General features: G+C 35.3%; 1 long non-coding RNA gene across 3 annotated transcripts in view; it reads left to right on the top strand.

The window, feature by feature from the left end:
- The window catches only part of LOC121034936 (uncharacterized), a 97,334-nt gene extending 79,566 nt beyond the window's left edge, over positions 1 to 17,768 (top strand). For all 3 annotated transcript variants that reach the window (XR_005792687.1, XR_005792689.1, XR_005792688.1), the window contains 2 exons: positions 9,861 to 10,019; positions 17,549 to 17,768. This is a non-coding gene — a long non-coding RNA (uncharacterized LOC121034936). The remainder of the gene's footprint in view (positions 1 to 9,860; positions 10,020 to 17,548) is intronic.
- Positions 17,769 to 19,225: the final 1,457 nt, after the last annotated feature.

Here is a 19,225-nt window from a genome sequence, read left to right as displayed (position 1 = left end):
GGCTGGGCTGTGATAACGAAATACGATAGACTGGGTGGCTTAAACAACAGACATTTATTTCTCTCCAGTTTGGAGGCTGGGAAGTCCAAGGTCAAGGTGCAGGCAGATTTCAATTCCTACTGAGAACCCTCCTCCTGGCTTGTAGCTGACCACCTTCTCACTGTGTGCTCACATAGAGGAGCAACAGAGAACAGTCTGGCCTTTCTTATAAGGGCACTAAGCCCATCATGAGGGTCTTACTCTCAAGGCCTCCTCTAAACCCAATTACCTCCCAAAGACTCCACCTTCAAATACTATCACATTGGGAGGTAGGGCTTCAACATGTGAATTTTGGAGGGTCACAAATGTTCAGTCCATAACATAAGAGTATTCTCTACTTTTTTTTTGTAATGTTTATTTATTTTTGAGGCGGGGAGGTAGGGAGGGGCAGAGAGAGAGGGAGACACAGAGTCTGAAGCAGGCCCCAGGCTCTGAGCTGCCAGTACAGAGCCTGACAAGGGGCTCAGACTCATGGCTGTGAGATAATGACCTGAGCCAAAGCCGCACACTTAACCAACTGAGCCATCCAGGCACCCCAGAGTATTCTCTACTTTCATTATCTACCACACTCTGGTTTCTGCTATGTCCTCCCAAACATTATTTCAAGTTGGCCATTTCCCTTATATTTTAATATCTGGCTCCCTGACATGACCTCCTGCTAAGTCCTTTAGTATCTAAAATGTTGTCTCAAATTCACACCTACCAAAATTATGTGCATGACCCTGAGCATTTTGAGTTGCTATTGCATGTCAAGGCACAGTTTCTTATTGTTTATGTCCAGGGATTTCTGCATGGAGTTACCAATACATGATATCATACTTTCTGATGTATATATATAATTTTAATTTGAATGTTATTTTTTAAAGTAACATGTTAAAATGGACTTTTCTGGTGTATAGTCTAAGATTTTTTTTATGAGGTGAAATATACATAAAATTAGCCACTTTAAGTGTGTAATTCAGTGGCATTTAGCACAGTCAGAATAGTGTGCAACCATTTCTTGTACTTTCAGATCATTTTATCATCCCAAAAGGAAGCCCCATACCCATTAAGCAGTCGCTTCCATTCTTCTCTTTCCCAGCCCCTGGGAACTGCCAATCTATCTGCTTTCTGTCTGTATGGATTTAACTCTTCTAAATATTTCATTACATGGAATTATGGAATATATGGCATTTTATGTCTGGCTTCTTTCACTTAACATAATGTTTTCAGGTTTCATCCATATTGTAGTATGTATCAGTACATCATTTTTTCTTTATGGCTGAATATTTAATATTTGGTTACACCACATTTTGTTAATTTATTCTGTCGATGGACAATTGGGTTGTTTCAAACTCTAGCTATGGGAATAGTGCTGCTCTGAACATTCGTGTATCAGATATTGTGTTCATGTTGAGAGAACTGTCTGCTGTTTCTGAACTCCTTATAATTCTACACTGGATGCAGAAGCTGAGAAGGCCCTATCTTATAGATTTTAAAAATAAAATTTTTATAGATGAGAATAAAGCTACAAACCAGAGTCAAACCTGATAGATAATATTAGCTATAGCTTTATATCTGATTACCTTGGAATTATGAAGAAGGTGTTATTTAAGAATACTATTTTGTACAAAAACTTTTAGTAAGTTAATAAATAAGGCCAACAGTGAAAAAAATAACACTAATTGAATGCTTAACATATACAAAGTACAACACTAGATCCTTTGAGTTACTTATTCTTCACAATAAGCTATTATTCCCCGAGGTCACTGAGGTAGAGGAAATTTAAATAAAATTTAAATAACCTACTCAAATGTCACAGCTAGTGAATGATGAATTCTAAATATGAATCCAGGGAAGATGGTCCCAGAGACCAATTTCTTAAACATTGCACTTTTTTTTTCTGTTTTTCCACTAAAAGTCTCCATCTCTCCTCATTTAATCATATATTATAAAGCAGTGCTGATTTGATCTTATTTGGCTATTAGCTCTTGACTTCTTACATGGATTTCAGTCTCCTTATCTCACAAACATCAAACCCCAAATTCTCTGCAGTGGCCTAAGAGTTCCTTTATGATCTGGCCCTTGACTGTGTCATTCCCTCTTCCATTCACATATTCTGCTCCTTAGCCTTTTGTGTTCTGTTTTCTCTGCCTAGAGAGAATTTAATTTAAACCCTGTTCAACTGTCCCTTTCTCATAATGGCATTTCAAGTGGATGTTACTCAAATCACCAATCACTAATCTATCCTCTCACCTGCCTTATATTTCTTTTATAGCAATTATCACTCCCTGATTTTATAAATTTGCAATCGTATGTGTCCCCTCTGCTCCCCCATCCCCCCTAGTAAGCTTCTTCAAGGGAGGGATGGTTATTTGTTTATTTGTTTGTTTTCTTTTATTTTTTTAATATGAAATTTATTGTCAGATTGGTTTCCATACAACACCCAGTGCTCATCCCAACACGTGCCCTCCTAAATACCCCTCACCCACCCTCCCCTCCCTCCCACCCCCCATCAACCCTCAGTTTGTTCTCAGTTTTTAAGAGTCTCTTATGTTTTGGCTCCCTCCCTCTCTAACCTTTTTTTGATTGTTTGTTTTCTTTTGGCAGTGCATTTCTAGTGTCTGTTATCATGCCTGACACATGTAAGATATGCCCTAAAGATCTGATACTCTATGTCCCTCCCTCTCTCTCTCTGTCCCCTCTCTCTCTCTCCCTCTCAAAAAGAAATAAACATTAAAAAAAAAAAAAAAGATTCTACTGTGAAGCTGAGGTAGAAAGGCTTATTCTTAATTTTTTACACTTTTGAAACTTTCTCTTTGAAATTGCTTCAGAGGAGTTGTAACTTGCTACTCTGGTTCACTTAGAACTGGCTTTAAAAAATTTTTTTAATGTTTATTATTTTTGAGAGTAGGAGAGACAGAGCATGAGTGGGGGAGGGGCAGAGAGAGAGGGAGACATAGAATCCTAAGCAGGCTCCAGACTCAGCTGTCAGCACAGAGCCCCACAAGGGGCTCAAACCCATGAACGGCGATCATGACCTGAGCAGAAGTCGGATGCCTAAAAGACTGAGCCACCCAGGCGCTGGAGCTGGCTTTAAGGGTAGTACATGATCTGCTTCAGGAAGCCAGGGTTTTGAAATTGGTGCGCAAATGCACTGGTCAAGTACACACAATTGTTCTCCTCATCATTGGTTGTCTTCTCGTTTTAATTATATGAGTCTTTCTTTTGTTGGCTTTTTGTTGTTTTTATTTTATTTTATTTTATTTTATTTTATTTTATTTTATTTATTTTTCTTATCCCTCTATTCATATATATTCTGATTTGTTTCTTTGTGAGAAGGAAGCACAGACGACTATTTTCCTCTGCATTACTTCTCTGTGTAACTTTTCTCCTTATCCTTTAAGGTAATCATAGCAACTTGGTCCTTAAAGTATAATGAGGGTCCTACTAAGTTCAGCCTATTTTGTTTAAAGGGATCCAACAAAGATTCTATTCCCATTTATCTCAAATAATAGAAGGAAAGCCTAATTTTATTTTTACTTACTCAAATATTGTCTATGAAGATATATTTCCAATGGTAGCATTTCTCTCCCCCCAAAGTTCGCCTGTGTATCTCTTGCACCAAAATAACTACAGGTTCTTGTTGCTAAGCTTCATCATGGACTTAGTGAATCACTAGCTCTGGATAATAGACCCAGAAATTGAACAAACTTCCTTGTGTATGTCTCTACTACACTAAACTTGGGAATTATTGATCTATGGACATATTACTATAAGATTTTAAACATATTTATTTTTTGGTATCTTACAAATTTGCAACATGATTTGCCAATATTCCTTACTTCCAATTGGAATTATTTTAAAAAAATGTATTTAGTCGATATTTGAAATCTACATGCCAAAAACCTACATAACAAAATTTGTTGCTCTTATATGTACTTTTTTTAGTTTTAAACTCAAAATACTCTATTTTCTCAGTGGTATATTGGATGGAACCTGCATAGATTTCATAATGTTTAACATTTCTTCTCAAACTATTGTTATTTTCATCTTCACTATGTGGGGATATAGAACATATTTATGGTGCTTTATTGTATTGTTTGAGGCTACTAAACATATTTCCTGTGGAACTATAAATTGGTAGACATCAATCATTATTCATTGTAAAAAATTCAATATATCAATCAAGAAGATGATGTTCTTGTTTGGATGGTATAGACAAATTCCAAGAATAATCTTCCCTCATTTATCATCATCTTGAGAAAAATATTACACACTCCTATCTCTTACCCAATCTATAATATGTAGCATGTAAAATATATCTTCAATTTATTTAGATGCCTATATATGTCACATGTTTTGATATATTGAACTAATATCCTCTTTTTTATTCATAAACCTATGGCTTGGGGAATTTTTGTATACATTTGATTGTTCTATTGAATAAATTTCATTCAGTCTCTTTTAATATGAGGTTAGCATTGCTGGAACACTCTTTTTAACTTTCACTGTGTTAATATTAAAATTAGCAAACAATGGACATAAAGTTGTAACAACAAAGGCCACTTTCTGAGATTGTTTTGTTAATACCAAACATATCTAGCATTTTAAATAATATTAGTGGTCACTGAGTTATGCTTTACCAAATATGTTAGGCATAAGACTATTGATATAGCTTCAGACAACTATGGCTTGCCAATCCAATTTACTTAGAATGAATGTAGTCTTTTTCAGGCTCAGTTATTTGTAAGAGTATTGGCTATATCCTGGCTTGGGAATGTCAGATAGATAAAAGCAACAGAAATATTTGTCAACTACCTATGAGCTATCATAGAAAGTAGTTTTTCTACCTGAAAAAAGCAAGCAATTCTTTCTTTTTCTCTTAGTAGCTATAAAAATTATGCACAAGCTGCCCCCAACTATCGAGATATTATTGTCCCCTCCTTTCATAGAGGCAGAGATGTTCACCAACTCCCTGGACTCCCAGGGAGAGATTTAAGAGTTTCCTGATGTTACATCCCCAGCATTCCTACTTTCTGAGTGGTAGAAAGCTTTTCTCTTCCAGCTGCAGAAATATTCTTCAATTAATTTGTCATCACATACTATTATTAAATTACATTATATTGCATTATAATATATTTGTTATATGATATTATTTATAAATTACTGTTGTGTCATGCCAGATTTTAATAGAAGTTTGATATATGAAAAAAAGCCCTGTGTTAAGAGTCAGCAGGTTCTGATGCTAATTCCATTTCTCTGGGAAAATGTTTTCACTTCTCTGAATAGTTGCCCTATCTTTCAAGACTTGTGTTTCAAAACAGAGTACTTATTTTATAGAACTATACAAAATAAATAATTCGATAATTTATAATGATATTATGTTATATTTTACTAATTAGACATTTGAAATATACATTTTAAGTTACTTTTGTAGCATTGAAATACCTTGAATTATCTCAAATGCCAGCTAGAATTGCATTTGGTTATCATGGACAGATCTACTTATATTTTACTAATTAGACATTTGAATTGTATATTTTAAGTTACTTCTGTGGCATTGAAACACCTTGAATTATCTTAAATACCAGCTAGAATTGCATTCGGTTATCATGGACAGATCTACTTAACACAGATGTGGTTAGCATTTCAATCCTTATAGATTTAACTTAACAGTTCAGTGATGTTTTATGAACTGAGTTTCCTTATATATCTATGATTCAATCAACCTCAAGGATCTGAAAAGTGCCTTTGAAATTTAACATAAAGCCTTTCATACTGACCCTTGAGTAAGACACACAATTTAAGAGCGTTAGTTCACATGAATAAAACCTAGTCCATAATGAATATCTCTAAGATAAATTTCCTGTTTCTTTTATGCTAATCAGCCCCCAAAGGGAAGAAAAAATAGATGTCCCCACATCATACCAAAATAAACCATATTTAAGTTAGTATTATGGTAAATACTTAAAAATGACTCTTCAGGCTGTAACAGTATAAGCAACATTTACTATGTTAATCACAATCATGTTTAAAATTATGTGAAAAAAAAAAGATTGCAAAGGCTTGTTCCCTATTGTGGTACATGAAATAAAGTGGTTACTTCATAACTTGATTTTGAAATTCAAAGAGAAGAAGGAAGAAAGGTTTAATATGTAGGGCTTTAAAAGGAGATAGTGTGGTGTCAACACAAGCAGAAGTATACAGGGAGAGCCCAGGGGAATGCAAAACAATAAGCTAATTAGAGAGGAATTTGTACTCTTGTCATGAGGGTAGGGGGAGAGACAGATGGAAAAAGCCCCATCAGGTGAAACAACTCCAGATAAAAACACATGCACAGTAGCCTGCATGTACTGTGTCTTGGACAGGCTTGTCTTGTTTTCCCCAGGAAAGCTATTGTAGGGGATTCAGCATAGTCAGGCCACTCTACAGGAAAAACAAAAAGATACAAAATATGTACTATCACCTTGTTGAAGATGGTTAATTTAGACAATTAGGAATTACTTGTTTCATTTTGCTACTAATTTTTCTACATAACTGTTAGATATAAAGAAAGTCTTCAAATTAACAAAGTTGCTATGAAATTGTTACCTAATAAGATCTACTTTTAACAGAGGAACAATATATGGAACTAATAATTTTTCATTCTACTTGTAGAAAACTAAGTTTTCTGTATTATATTACAAATAATTTATAAGGGCTTATGCAGATTTAAAATCAAAACCAAATATAATCACTCCGATCACTTATAAAATTCCCTAAGACCATTTTGCCTGTTCCCCACAGGTAATGAGGGTCTTTATTAAAAAATAGTGAGAAGAGTGCTAAATATTCATGTTTCACCTTTTAATTATTATTTATAGTTTTAATCTACCCCATAGGTCGGCAAACTTTTTCTGTAAAGGGCAAAATAGTAAATATTTTAGGCTTTGAGGGACATTTGGTCTTTGTTACAACTACTAAACTTTGTCACTGAAGCATAAGAAGAGTCATAAACAGAAAGGTAAATGATTGAGCATGGCTGTGTTCCAATAAAACTTTATTTACAAAAACAGATGGAGGGCTGGATTTGGTTGTGAGCTGTCATTTACTACTACCAAATATATAGAGAATTTGAATTAATAATATGAAAGCTGCATTTCTTTCTGCCAATTTTACATTTATAAAAGAATTCTCTGAGCCTTAGTTATTCTCTTTTAGACTACTTTCTCCGCTAGATTATGAATTCTTTTACAGTAAGGACCTTGTAATATTCAAGGTGTGTGTATTATATATATATGTGTGTGTGTGTGTGTGTGTGTATTATATATATATGTGTATATATATGTGTGTGTATTGTATATATGTGTGTATATATATATATATATATATATATATATATATATATAATGAATTGGGAGGAAAGTTTTATTTCATTGAAAAACATTTTCCATTTTAGAAGTTTCTAAAAGTTTCTCTTTTCAGATAGTATCTCAAGGCTCAAAGATTTTTAATAATTTGAATAATGAGCATGAGACACATAACTGAAGAAGTTATAGTCTTTTTCTATCATTTTAAATAAATACTTTTATCAACTTCTCTACAAGGTGTATTGATTAAACTTTATCTAGACCAAACTTTTAATTTATAATTTTTACCAGAGGTGGGGTGATGTTATCTCCTGTAGACTCAAGACTTCTAGTTTCAGCCATGCAACACACAATCTTTAGGCTCCACAAATGGTTTTGTCGCTGGTCCAGTCCTCTGTATTATTTCTCAAATAATGACTTAGGAAGTGAAGTTATCTCCATGGGCTTTCATTCTTATTAAATTTTCTATTTAATTGTTTTTTCTTGTGAACTGCTGTCTTCAACCGGAGCCAATATACCTTCTTTTTATGATTTATTCTCCATAGTATGGAAGTCTTCACTTGTACTTTACTATCCTTTTATGGGGTGTCCAGTTTCTGAAACTTGAGTTGTCCTGTGAAGATGCGTTAATCCTGGGTAACATGCGTCTATTGGGATTGCTGTGATTTTACCTAAAATTCCTTATTACTAACTTATTTGTTCCTGTATCATCTGAAGATTGTTTTTTATTGGTCATATCTTCTCCCATGTCAAGCACTAGAACTGGTTCAGCTGTGGAGTATTTGTTTGACTCCATTGGACCATTCCAGTGATAAGTGCTGAACTCTTGTGGAAATATTTATTCAAAGCATAACAACTTTGGCATCACAGAAAACAGAATTTTATATGAACTTAATTTCCTACAACTTTATGGTACACTTTTCCCCCTAGCCATGGAAAATTTGAATCACTTGACATATTTAGAATTAGTAAACCAGATTTTTCTTTAAATGTTTTTTTAAACCAGCTCTGATTATATTTTCTACCAGTTAATACCAACATTTCGCCACTTACATATGGTTTTAAAATACATTAAAACTAAAGATGAAAGGACAAATACACTATTTATGATATAGAAACTAATAGCAACATATTCATCCTCATCTCTTATTTCTCTGCTAAAATAAAGTTTCTGTTGTTGCTACAAATCTAAAACAGCTCACATTTCCTATGCTGTTTCAAATTACATAAATTTTATTCATATATACATTCATTTAATGGGGATACTTTAGGCTTAATTGAGATCAAGTAAAACAGACTCAGTATGCTGAAACAAGTTGAATTAAAGTATAAGAAATGTAGGGGCACCTGTGTGACTGAGTTGGTTAAACTTCCAACTCTTGATTTCAGCTCAGGTCACAAACTCACATTTCGTGAGTTCAAGCTCTGCATCAGGCTCTGCACTGGCAGTGAGAAGCCTGATTGGAATTCTCTCTCTCTCTCTCTCTCTCTGCCTCTCCCCAGCTTTCTCTCTCTCTTTCTCTCAAAATAAAAGAATAAACATTAAAAATGTTTTTTTCAGTGTAAGAAGTGTAGTTCAAATGGAATCCACAATAGACAAGTCAAGTTATCAGGACTAGGTTACTAGGATGAATTAGCAGCAAAATCATCTTGGTATTGGAACCATGATTTATGGGACAAGAGTCAATTAAATATATCTTACCGTTAGTTGGAATTGGTTCTGGGTAATGTAGAGGTTTTGAGTCTGCTGTTTGATAGATTTAGAATACAGTCCAATTTGAACATATTCTGCATATATCAAACTTGGGAAGTGTGGGTTTTTTTAACCTTATCCATGCCTTAGTGTCTATCTACACAAAAGGGAAAAATAACAGAACATACATTTCAGGCTCTGAAACTTTACTAAACTCAGTATTGCCCTATTAAGATTTCTGTTGCTGGACTACATGTAGGTGTTGGAATTTTGCGAATTGACTTGAAATTACTTATTGATAACATGAGACTAAGATTCCATGAGATGATGAATGTATAGCCCTTACCAAAGTACCTAGATCATTGTAAGTGTTAAAGAGTTTTAATTCCAAATATTATTCTTACCAACCAATGTTTCTGTAGGGAGGTCTGATGAGTAACTAGAAAGATCTATTTTGTAATGAATAGTTGAATGCTTCTTGCAAAAATCCTCTTACAGTTTTCTGCTTTCAAAAGTATCTTGGATGAAAATGTGCTAAGATAATTATTTATTTAATAAAATACTTATATATTCAATACAGTTTTCCAAGGTATGAATGTATGCCCAGGTTCTGGGGGGAAATGGATTGGTTTAGCCATCTGTAGAGGAATCGACTGTAATAAATAGGTTAGTAATAGAATTGGGGCATCTTCCAAGTGATCATTAAGAACCTCAAGGTCTGACTCAAGTCATTACCAAGGAAGTAGACTTTGTAAGGATCTTATTTTAAGCATGTATTTTTTAATTTATTTTAATAGGTACAAAAGAACATATAGCAGAAAGTTCATGCTTCACTCATTAAATTGAAAAAGAGAAGGAGGAGGAGGAAAAGCAGAAGGTAAAGAAAAAAGAAAAGGACAAGGAGGAAGAGGATATGAGGGATAAGAAGAGGAAGAAGATAAACCACATTACTACCAGTCAGTAAGAACAAGAAAGGAAAAGACCCTTGTCAGTGGGATTTCAGCAGAGTTTAAGAGTCTCTTCTGAATAATCATAAGTACTCGTTCTTTCTGACAAAATCCCCATGATTTTTTTGAACAAACTCTAACGCTGTGTTAATGGTTAAAATAACCTTCTGATATTGATTTGGTTTCTCAAAAGGATTTTCCTACATAGAAAACATAGTATAAATTAGGTACAAAATAATGTGATCTGTTGTGATGATCTTTTGATGTGTCAACTTGGCTAGGCTACAGTCCCCAGTTATTGAATTAAAAACTAATCTATGATATTGTTGTGAAGGTGTTTTGTATACAAAATTAAAGTCTGTAACCAGTGTACTTTAAATAGGGATATATCCAAATAATCTGGGTGAGCCTGATTCAATTAGCTGAAAGCCTTTAAAAGCAGAGCTGAGGCTTCTCCGATGAAGAAGAAATTCAGCAGGCGCGTAGCAGCTTCAGTTGCCTGACAGTTTCAGTCTGCTCTTCTTGCTGGCCTGACCTATAGAGATTGGGATTTCCTGGACAGTCCTCACAATTGTGCAAGCTAATTCCTTGCACTAATTCTCTCAGTCTGCATCTCTGTTTCTCTGGTTGAACCCCAATACACCTGTGTAGCATATCTATCATTATCTTATTAAATCAGCTGTGTGGGTTAGATTTCAATTAGTTTGGAAATGTATTCCAGAGAAACAATTTAAACCCATGTACTTCAGAGCCACCGTAGAAACAATGGCTCAAACTTAACATTTATTTTCATTCCCTTTATGTACTTCTGTCTTTCTCATCTGTCTAATCAGCTTAATCTAACGGGGTGAAAGTAGGCTGCAACTCAAATATGTCCAAATACATATGACTTGCACTTAGTACATATTTCAAGTTCACTTCATGTAGTAAGTCATCTTAAAAAACACGCTTTGGTAATAAGATATGTATTATATATACATATATATGATATTTATATATATACATATATTCTATGTATGTGTGCAGATAGTTAACTCTACTTTTCTCCGTATGTTATCCTATTTCCTTGTTTCTCTTTAGAGCAAAAGACCTTGCAATAGAAGTCTCTGTTTTCTACAATTCTCTTTCTTTTTTTTTATGTTTTATTTTTTGGATAACTTTCACAAGATTTTTATGATAATATTTTTCCAAAATCACTGTAATTAAGAACATAAGTAACCTCCACTTTGATAAATACAACAGTTAATTCTCAGTCCTTATTTTACTTCAATAATTAATGACAAGTAAAAAGTTGATGGCAAATGGCCACCAAGTATTTGAATAAATATTTTGACTCACAACATTTTTAAAAAAGCAATTACAAACACAATAAACGTTTTTTTCTACTTCTTATATGAACAAACCTTTTTATTATTTCAATGGTAGTTCCCATTTTTCACAGGGGTACATAATGGGTGTGCAGTAACTATCACTGCCTGACATGATAAATGGATGAGTGAGTGAATTTTATAGCAATGTATCCTACAGATAGCCATTTAAATTTTAGAGCCCTTTCTAAAAGTAATTAAAATGAAGAAATGAGGACACTTAAAATGTTTAGAATTTTTAATCTGAACTTAATAAAGTTCATTGAAACATTTTAAAAAGCAAAAAGAAAGTAATTAAATAAAATTTCTAATATACTCAGTGAAGGGTGACATTAGGTCGAAAATATACCAGTGAACAAAAGCAGTTGTCAGGTAGGAATAAACTTCCAATGGTTCAGCAACTAAAGGAAGTGTAGAGTGGCTGGGAAACAGCATTCAATGGGAAGAGTGTGATAAAGTGAGACCGATCATGCAGGGTTTATAATCCATTTTTAGGCACTGAAATTTACCTGAAAAGCAATGAGAAGCCATTGAAGAATTCTTAAGTTGAGGATTAAGAAATAAAATTTTGATTTTGCAAGCATCATTCTGGTTCCTGTGAAGACAACAGATTGTAGAAGATGGAAGGGAGGCTAAAGGGAGACCAGAAAGAAGGTGCTGCAAGTTTCCAGAAGTGTAGCATCATTTTTTCCCACCAATATCTGTGCAAAATAAAAGAAAAATACAAAATAAAAGAAATGGGACTTGCATGAGACTATTTCTGGACAACACTCAGGTGCATATATCTCTCCCAGGGCAGATACATTTAATTTCTGATTTGAAATCCTCTAGGGATTTTTTTTTTTCTATAGTGATTGAGGAAGCTTACTGTAATCAGGGTTCTCCAAAAGGATAGAGGGTATATAGAAAGATATTTATTATGAGGGATTGGCTCACATAATTGTGGAGGCTGAGAAATCCCACAATGTGCCATCTTCATACTGGAGAAACAGGAAAGCTAGGTTGTAGTTCTAGTCCAGATCTGAAGATGTGAGGACCGGGGCAGGGGCCAATGATGGAAGTTCCTCCCTGAGTCTGGAAGGCATGAAATCCAGGAACTCTGATGTCCAAGGGCAGGAGAAGATGGGTGTCCTAACGAAAGTAGATGGCAAATTTGCACTTTTTCTGCCTTTTTGTTCTATTCAGGCCCTCCCTTAAAAGACTGGATGACGCTTACCCACAATGGTAAAGGATATCTTCTTTACCTGGTCTACCAATTCAAATGCTACTCTCTTCCAGAAACACCCTCACAGACACACTCAGAAAGAAATGTTTTACCAGCTGTCTAGACCTCCCTTAACCTAGTCAAGTGGACATAAAAATCAGCCACCCCAAAAGCCAATCACTAAGATGATGGAGCCACAAGACAGAAGCATACTGAATCAGTAATTTGTGGCATAGAGCAGTTGGCTGACAGAGTTACCTATTTTGCATTAGCAAGAAATAAATCTTTGTTGTGTCCAGCCACTGAGCTTTGGGTATAGTTAGATAAATTAGCCTATCTTAACTAAAACATCAGGTGGGTGAAGATGCTGGTTTTCATTTGGATGGAAATGGAAAATCATGGGCATAGATGGAACAATTTAGGGAGACAGTTCAGAGAGAGGAGAGGGGACAGGGGCCCAGCCCAGGGAATTCCTGTGAAGAGGAAACTCCAATGCCACAGGTGGCAGGTACTTATGTGAATAAATAAAGCAGACACTGTGATAAGAACTAAAAATAATGATATTCATCTAAATTTGATACTTACTCAGTATGTTGACATTTATGTTTAATAGAAAAATAGGCCCAAGATATCCAGTTTTTGAGAATTCCAGTTTTTCAAGGAATACACATTTTTAAATTTGAACACACTTAGTTTTTAAAAGTGGCCAATTTATCTTATTAAAAATTAAAAAAGGGGTGCCTGGGTGGCGCAGTCGGTTAGGTGTCCGACTTCAGCCAGGTCACGATCTCGCGTTCCGTGAGTTCGAGCCCCGCGTCAGGCTCTGGGCTGATGGCTCAGAGCCTGGAGCCTGTTTCCGATTCTGTGTCTCCCTCTCTCTCTGCCCCTCCCCCGTTCATGCTCTGTCTCTCTCTGTCCAAAAAATAAATAAACGTTGGAAAAAAAATTAAAAAAAACCAAGTCAGTCCATTGTATTAGACAAACTTGGTGTTCTGGCCAAATAACACCCGTGGACCTCGCCTACACCCATATCATCATCTGAATATATTCAAATTTTATTTTCCCTAAATACATGGATACACAAGCATACACACACACACAAGCATACGCGTGCGCGCGCACACACACACACACACACACACCCTAATTTTTTACTTTAAGCAAATTCTGCTTTTTATTTTGTATAAGTTGGCATGGAAAAGGAAAATAGAATAAAAAGAGAGAGAGACAGAGAAAGAAAATCAAAAGCAGGCATTGTATATGGATAAGTGATCAGAAAGAATGAATCTCCTTAAGGTTCTGCTGCTCTTAAACACAACCTAACCAGCAAGACAGAGAAGAGGACGATCTGATGCCAGTAATGACAACTTCCCAATATTAAAGATGTGATAACTTGAATTCTGGAAATGTTACATAAATATAATTTATCTGCTTAAAATAGACTGTTTGTTCAGATTACTCACACTGAGTGTCTGTGTGTGTGAATGTAACTGCTCCATCATGGGTAGGTAGTTATTTTAGCATATTATTGGAGGAGAATTAAGAGGCAGAACCTTACTCTTAGCGGCAATGTATCAAATTAAAGATATTGTTAAAAGTGGTTTAAACAGAAATATATTGCTATTGAAATAAACATTTTCAGCGTTTCCTTTAGATTGGCATAAGTCCATGGTAGAGTAAAAGATTGCAGCAGTGGAAGACGGACAGAAGGAAATGGCTAGTCCAGCACAGACAACAGAAAGGAATGTGAAACAGCAGTTGAGAGTCATGAAGGATGGAATGGGAAGCTCCAAAAAATGGAACAATGCTTCCAGAAAAAAAGAAGAAGAAGAAAAGGAAGAATAGGGGGAATGGAGGAGAGGCAAGATTCAAATTGAAAATTGCTGACAATTTTCCTAAAATAGAAGATCTAAATTCTCAAATGGTCTCACCCTCTTGAATGCCAACTAAAATAAATATTACTTAAGTAATCCACAGCTCAATACAAGTTAGTGGACATAAGAAATCATTACAAAGAAAGACAAAACCCTGAAAGGAAAAACAAAGTATGCTACAAAGTTTGGCGATGAGAAAAGATTAAAAGAAAAAAGAAGGCGGCGGGGGGAAGTAATTGAAATAATCAGCTTAGAAATACACTGTTTTACATCAAAGTTATGGAACACATGGATCACTTGCTGTGATTTCCCACCATTATTCCAATGGCAGACTTTGCTAGTCAGTCATAGTGCACTTCCCTTGAGCTAAAGTGTGTCCCGGGCACTTATCCCCACGTTGTGCTTGGCATTTGAGATGAGCCATGGTTGCTATTCCTGAGTAGCCAAAAGAGAGTATGGACCATGGCAGATTATAGGCAGTCACAACAAAAAGTTTCACCTTTTTGCAAAAAGAGTATCTTCCCTCTGTCTTGCATGGCCACTCACACGGGTTTCATGGCCGAGTGACATGTGCGTTTCTTCCTGGCAGGATTTTCCAGCTGTAGGGTAGACTCACTCAACTGTAACTATAATCCTCACTCAGCCTCCTTCCCCTCTCTCAGTTATTGGGCATCAGGGCTTTTCATCTTTCCCTTATGTTTATGGTCTAGTTCTTGGGAAGAAAAATATCTTACTTGTATATTTTTTCAGTACTGTATTAGTATGGTATGTCTAACAGGTTTTCCCAGTGTACAGCACAGATGCAGTTTTATCCTAATTTTATGCCATGTCCATTTCACACAAATGTACAGATGAGGAGAAATGTTGCCATTTCCCTTGAAAGTTCTGCTAATCTCTACTTTTGATATGCCCAAACTATGCAAGGTTTTCTCTGGTGTTCAAATTTGGAATAAATTTTATTGTAAATCCTAAAACTACTCGGACTATGGTATCATATTACATTGTTTCTCACCTATTTCCATCAAAGTAGTTCTTATGACAGGGAAGAAGGAATGCTTATCTCCAGTTATTTGGAGGTAAAGTTTTTTTTTTTTTTTAATTACAAGGACTTTAAAAAAAAAGTTTATTTATTTTTGAGAGAGAGAGAGAGAGAGAGAGAGAGAGAGAGAGAGAGAATCCCAAGTAGCCTCCATGCTGTCAGTGCAGAGCCCCAGGCAGACCTCAATCTCATGAAGTATGACATCATGACCTGAACTGAAATCAAGAGTCCAATGCTTGGGGCGCCTGGGTGGCTCAGTCAGTTGGGCATCGGACTTCAGCTCAGGTCACGATCTCGCAGTCCGTGAGTTCGAGCCCCACGTCAGGCTCTGGGCTGATGGCTCAGAGCCTGGAGCCTGCTTCCGATTCTGTGTCTCCCTCTCTCTCTGCCCCTTCTCCGTTCATGCTCTGTCTCTCTCTGTCTCAAAAATAAATAAACGTTAAAAAAAAATTAAAAAAAAAAAAAGAGTCCAATGCTTAACTGCCTGAGCCACCGAGGGGCCCCTTAATTATAAGTTTTATCACACAAAGTATGAAATAAGTGTTTTTTCTTAAATGACAATAATAAAAATAATCTCAATTTTATGGAAAGACATGACAATTCTTTCAGAAAATCCCTGAAATTCTCATTGCTGCTGTCAAGTTTACATTATTTTAATATATATTTTATTTCTCTTCTCATCGCTACTATGATAGGGTAAAAACTAATGGTAAAGTATGTCAAAGCACCTAGGCTTCAGTAACAACAAAACAAAATCAACTAATTCCGTGAGTGGTACAGCAATTATTGTTTTCAGAATAGGTTTCTTAATTTATGAAGAATGTGTAACACAAGTACATATATAGGCTATCTACAAACATAATGCAAAATAATGAATACTCAACAGATCCCTTCACAATTGTGTGAACAGTGGACACAAAACAGTTGGCAAGGAATGTAAATTGAGATTGCCGAATACCATTTTCCAAGGTAAATAAGAAATCTCTTTTCTAATAGAACATCTTTTATGTGTTATGTATTTTATGTGCCCTCTATTTTTTTTCAAATCTAGAACAACATTTATTTTCAATATTAAACCTAATGTCTGTGTGTGCCCTCTATTCTTAATTTATATTTAGTAGCAGCATTTGGAAGTAAACCATCAACATATACGATTCATTTACATGGACCATGGAAACAAATCCTTAAATGATGTGCTTTTTTGATTTGTAACTGATTTATTATGCCGTTTATATGATCTGTTTATTTTACTCTTCAATCTGTCCTTTGGTTTGAAACCATAATTATTTCTTAAAAACAAAATAATGGAATGAGTTAGAAGTTCTAACCTTGTTCTGCTGTGGGGTATGGGTGAGTGTGCATGTGTGTGTGTTTTCTGTGATCCATATGTAGTCTGAAACAAAGAAAGTGGAGGTTTAGATGTTTAATTTGTGTTCTTGTTTGAATTTCAAGATTTGAAAAAAATTAATTTTTTTTTCAACGTTTATTTATTTTTGGGACAGAGAGAGACAGAGCATGAACGGGGGAGGGGCAGAGAGAGAGGGAGACACAGAATCGGAAACAGGCTCCAGGCTCTGAGCCATCAGCCCAGAGCCTGATGCGGGGCTCGAACTCCCGGACCGCGAGATCGTGACCTGGCTGAAGTCGGACGCTTAACCGACTGTGCCACCCAGGCGCCCCAAGATTTCAAAAAAATTAAATTTGAGAGGCAACAGTGTGAAAAAAATATGATTGACCTGGAGGTCTTCTATCACTAACTGCATAATTTGACAAAATTATTTGATCTAAATTCACACCTATAATGTGATCGGAAGATAAGCTTTGTTTTCCTTCCAGAACTAAAGTTCTATTTCTTGATATAATCATATTCTGTGGCACTGACAATATTTCAGCAGCCTGATGACTTATAGTACATTGTCTCAGGGAATGTAAATCATCAAAAGAATTTTACAAAACGATTTCTGGCAATTTTTACTGCTTATTGAAAAGTTCTTGATGGTTGAGTTCATCAAAAGTGACAACTAACAATTAATTGTATTTTTTTCTCACTACAGATTTGAAGAAAAATACTGACTACAACCAGCATTTAAGACCCCAGGAAACGTCACAGTTTTTTCTTCAGAGAGCACAGGATTTGGATCTACCAAAGCAGCATGGATTAATATCTGATACATACATTTAATGGAATATATGAAGGTATAAAGTCAGCCCACACAATAATAGTTAAGTAGTTGTTGCCCAGTTGAAGTCTTCAACAATACTTTGAGTTGCCTTTTTTTTTTTTTTAATTTTTTTTCAGCATTTATTTTTATTTTTGGGACAGAGAGAGACAGAGCATGAACAGGGGAGGGGCAGAGAGAGAGGGAGACACAGAATCGGAAACAGGCTCCAGGCTCCGAGCCATCAGCCCAGATGCCTGACGCGGGGCTCGAACTCATGGACCGCGAGATCGTGACCTGGCTGAAGTCGGATGCTTAACCGACTGCTCCACCCAGGCGCCCCACCTTTTTTTTTTTTTTAAATAGAATTTAAAAGCACAAAAAAACTCTTAAGCTTATTCAGTATTATTTCAACTTTATTTCATTTACTAAAGTCCTTTGACTGACAATTTGGAAATTTTAAGAAAATTGTTTTCCAAACGTTAAAATGTAAACGGTAATTTTTCCCAGTACATGACGATAACACATCATTAGAATTCACACATTGGTTTAGAATTTAATGACTTAACTTTAATGATATGGGCTGATCTAGTGGCTAAAGTTGGCGTCCTTTATTTAAAGGTGATTATTGAAAGAACTGAAGATTCTGGATATTTGTTTTCAGGATGGGCTGCAGGCATTTTGCAGAGCCATACGCATTGAAATGGAAATATGAGCTGGAATTAAATATTAGTAAATGAATATTTACTGAAATGGAATGTTAGTAAAATCCAACTTTACTTTCATTTAGAGCCGAGTTTCAAAGACAAAAGGAAATTTGTAAATGGTGCTGTAAATAAATTTCTACACAATTTGTCATAGCAAAAAGATAGGAATAATAAGATCTTATGAAACTGAATAACATTAGCATTATTGTCAACTGTTAGGTCTATGGATGAAAGTGCAAAATGACAGATAAAGATAACAAAAAGCCTAATTAAATCAAGAGTTAATTCATGTGTTGTGGGTGGTTTCCTTCTTGTGACCTATAATTGTATTGAAAGATGGTGATTTATAAATGCAAATCTCCATTGTTTTCAAAACCCCTTTAGACAATGTCTTGATTTGTTTTGTCTTCTCTGCCCCTCCCTTCTTCACCCAACATGCACACATGCTAGCACACTCACTCACTCACAAGTACATACACATATGCACACACGGAATCTTACAACCAGCCAGGGTGCAGCCAACATATCCGTCTTATCACATATCCTTCATTTCTGCATTGGTATCAGAAATGAAGCTTCACTAAGAGCAGATGAGAAAATTCAAATTAAAAAAAAAAAAGAGAGACAAAACAACAAATAACAAATACAAAGGTTATAGATGTTAAAAGTAGTTTAACAAAGTATATTTCCCTATCCCCTTTTTTAAACTCTTAACATTTTTTGTTGCGACTATATTTATTGCTAGAAATAAATATTCTGTTATATCTCAATTATATCTCAATAAAGCTGGTATACAAAGAAATAAAGATTCTAGTTTCTCTTTCAGTCGTTTAACAAGTTTGGAGGGGTACCTGGGTGGCTCAGT

Source organism: Herpailurus yagouaroundi, unplaced genomic scaffold (assembly GCF_014898765.1).
Source record: "Herpailurus yagouaroundi ecotype Mexico unplaced genomic scaffold, PumYag 28, whole genome shotgun sequence".
Taxonomy (NCBI): domain Eukaryota; kingdom Metazoa; phylum Chordata; class Mammalia; order Carnivora; family Felidae; genus Herpailurus; species Herpailurus yagouaroundi.
This window is presented reverse-complemented; position numbering and strand designations above follow the sequence as displayed.